General features: G+C 45.0%; 1 pseudogene; it reads left to right on the forward strand.

The window, feature by feature from the left end:
- Positions 1–3,220, forward strand: part of LOC116077271 — an 8,161-nt pseudogene extending 4,941 nt beyond the window's left edge.
- The last annotated feature ends 358 nt before the right edge of the window (positions 3,221–3,578 follow it).

A 3,578-nucleotide genomic window follows, 5' to 3' on the forward strand; every position in this document is an offset into this window, starting at 1 on the left:
TATATATAAAAGAAGTAAAAGAAGAGAGGGATGTGTATGGTTTCCTCCATCATATTCCTACTCACACCTACCACTTCTTGGTGAATAATACATGCTCAGCTAATTTATTTTGTATCAACAAGTAAATAAAAGTTCATGTCATCACTGGTTTGAACTAATAACTCAGGGACTCTTAGGTCTATGAGTGGTAGACAGTGTAAATCAAGCTGGAGGTGACTTGGGAAGGATCAAGTGGGGTCTTTCTCCTTTCCTATTAATTATTCTTCCCATGGCTTTCTCAGAAGGGAATTTAAGAAATTCTTTATATTTGTTTAAGGAATTCTTATATGTGTTTTAAGTTCTTTGTTTGTTTATTTTTTTGAGACTAGGTCTCTTTGTAGCCCAGGCTAGCCTTGGCATTCACTGTCTACAAGTTGTACCTTTGTGAGCCCTGAGAAATTCCAGGTAGTTTTTTTTTTTTTTTTTTTTTTTTTTTTTTTTTTTTTTTTGACAGTATTTCCAAAACAGTAGGAATTCTCGGCTAGGTAAAATGTCCATTGTTATATAAGGGCACTGTTATAAGGAATTCCTCAGAAAGGAATTTAAACTTGTTTCATTGTTGTTTTTGAGAGAGGATCTCATTGTGTAGGCAAGGTTGCCCTTGAACTCACTATGTAAGCCCATGTTGGCCTCCAATGCATAGGACTCCTCCTGTCTCAGCTTCCCAGTGTTGTATTTATGGCCATGAGCCATCACATTTGGTTAAAGTAGATTCAGTTTCAGTTTTTCTCCTTCTAATTTTTACACTGCACACATGACACATGCTACATGTTATTCTAACATACAGTTACATTAATAGTTTACCTGCTGTACATTAGTACATGGTAGGTCAGGGACACTCAGGAGACACCCCTTATACCTCATTCTAAATAACAGCTTCTTTAATGGCTTACCTGCTGTATTAGTACATGGTAAGTCTCAGGTAAGTCTCAGGGTATGACACTCTCAGATACCCCCTATATCCTTAGGTGGCTTTCTTCAAGTCATTGTCTCACAATTGTGTTCTTTGCCCACAGTCCTAGTTGATTTCACAGACTTGAAATAGTGTTCTTTGCCCACAGTCCTAGTTGATTTCACAGACTTGAAATACCCCTCTTTTGCTTTACAATAATAATAATAATAATAATAATAATAATAATAATAATAATAGTAATAAATGTCAGTGAACATGTCACTTGAGTTGCCCACGTTCCAAACCGGATATTGGAGTTTGAGCAACTAAGTTCTTCCTTTAAGAAGGTGGCTGCAGGGAGTGACACGGGCGGTGAGAAGCATAGCAGCAGGGCCCCAGAAACAAAAAGCTTGACTGGAGACAGCTCGCTGAGAAACCACTGGGGCTAGAGTGCACAACTGGTGGCTTGTTGGCAGAGGCCCTAAACGAAAAGCTCTTCTTCGTAGACAATGGTTTCAAGAGAAAAGAACCAAGCAGAGGAGGACCTGGGTCCAGAAGAAGTCACAGCGGTCTCCAGAAACTCCTACGGGTTGACCTTGCCTTTGAGAATCATTCTAAGATCCCCGTTCCCAAAGACATCCTCGCACACCAGGTCCCTAATGCCAAGAAGCTCAGGCGAAAGGAGGCGCTATGGGAGAAACTGGCAAAGCAGGGCCAGCTGCCCAGGGATGTGCGCAAGGCACAGGCTCGGCATCTTAGCCCTCCTGCACCAAAACCAGGGCCCCAGTATATCATTGAGTGGCCCTTCTATGGTCTCTGGAACCCAAACAACTTTCTGGACAAGCTTTTGATTGGTCAGGATGCAATTTTTCTGGAGCAGACCAAGAAGAAAGGTGTGAGGCGGCCACCATGACTCCACAACAACCCTTCCCCAGGTCCCTGCAGTGGAGGTGATTCCTGCGGGAGCCTCCTACAACTCAGCCTTTGAAGACGACCAGGCCCTACTTCAAGAGACCTATGAGGTGGAGCTGCAGCACAAGAAGCAGAAAAGCAGGAGCAACAGCTGGCCCTACCCACCACAGAGCAAGCTGCCAACTAGGAGTCCGCGTTTCGAGAGATACGTGAGGACCTGCTGGAGGAATATGATGGTGAGGATGAAGATGAGCCAGGCTGTGCTCAGCAGCCAGAGGCTGATGATGGGGCCTCTGAGACCTCATCCACTGGTGCTGCTGGTCCTGAGAAGAGGATGGAGAAGAGGGCGGAGGGCTGTGGGAGAAGGCTTCTCGCAAGCTGCGGGTACAGCGCCCAGCTTCAGCACCAAGAACTCTTCAGGCTGCATGGGATCAAGGCCCAGGTGGCCCAGAGGCTGGTAGAACTGGTATGCCAGAGGCAGCAGCTGTGCATTATGGCGACTGGTAGAGGCTGACAAGCCCCGAAGGCTGGGATAGCTCAAGGACCAGGCCCTTGACATTGATGTGAAGCTCATCTGTGAGCTTCCTGGCTCACTCAGGACACTGAGGCCAGAAGGTAACATTATCTGTTTCAGGAAATATTAAAAAAGAACCTGTCAAGTCTTCATGTTCCTGCTTCTTTCAGCCCGCCAACTCCCTGGCGGGCGTCTGGCAACTCTCTCCAGCTAGCCCCCCACAACGTTGTAATGCTGTGTTCCCAACTCTGGCTCTCTTGTCCCTGGAGCCGCTAGTTCCCTCTCCACCATAAAATCCTGTAATTGGTGGTCCCAGATTCCAGTAACCAAGTGAATCAAAACTCTTGAAGCTTGTAATTAACCAATCAGGTTTATGTATCCAGAAATTCTCAATTTACAAGATGCCAATACAATAATTTCAGAGCCAATTGATAATGATAAAAACTTTATCCCAATTATTTTAACCTTATGATATTGCTACCTGTGGCTAGTTAAAGCCACGCTGATTCACGTTGGCCTCCATCTTGGCCTTGCTCCTCTCTCCTCTCAGATGCTCTCTGTCTCTGCAACTCTTTGCTCCACCTCCTTTTTCCCTGTTCAATAACAGGCCTCCTGCTGCACTAATGCGATTGGACAGGGAAAATCCTCCAAGTCAGGTCCAAGAGCTTCCAGAAGAGAAATAAGACTGAGCCCCGGAATGAGCCAAGTTCAAGCAAAATACAAAGTGAAGCTGGTGGAGAAGCGAGCCTTCCCTGAGATTCAGTTGTTGCTGTGCAGATGTCGGAGCCCGGGCCCTCAATAAAGTGCTCTGAGCAACCTAGAAAAAGAAAAAGTCTTTTCCTCGCAAGGTGTGTTTTTGAAGACAGCGAAGAAGTGATACTCCACTTTCCACGTGCTGAGTTAAGTAAGTTTAAAACCCACCGTTTTCTCAAGTTTTCATTAAGTTAATTAATCAACATAGCTGTTCATCTCTCATCCTTCTCAGACCCAGCACAGTTGAAAACAAAGCTGGACTCTCACCCATCCCTTTTATAAACAATTCACAGAATAAATAATCCATACTGTTCAGTTGGCATTGCACAGTGGGGTGTTCCCATTGTAAGGAAACAGAATACTTGAAGATGTAAACATACATACAGAGCACACCCAGAGGGCACTTATTCACAGCACCCTTTGTTTCGCCGAGGGCTCAGGTAATACATCCATAAGGAGCAAGATTCC

The sequence above is a fragment of the Mastomys coucha genome, unplaced genomic scaffold, assembly GCF_008632895.1.
Source record: "Mastomys coucha isolate ucsf_1 unplaced genomic scaffold, UCSF_Mcou_1 pScaffold5, whole genome shotgun sequence".
In the NCBI taxonomy this organism is placed as follows: domain Eukaryota; kingdom Metazoa; phylum Chordata; class Mammalia; order Rodentia; family Muridae; genus Mastomys; species Mastomys coucha.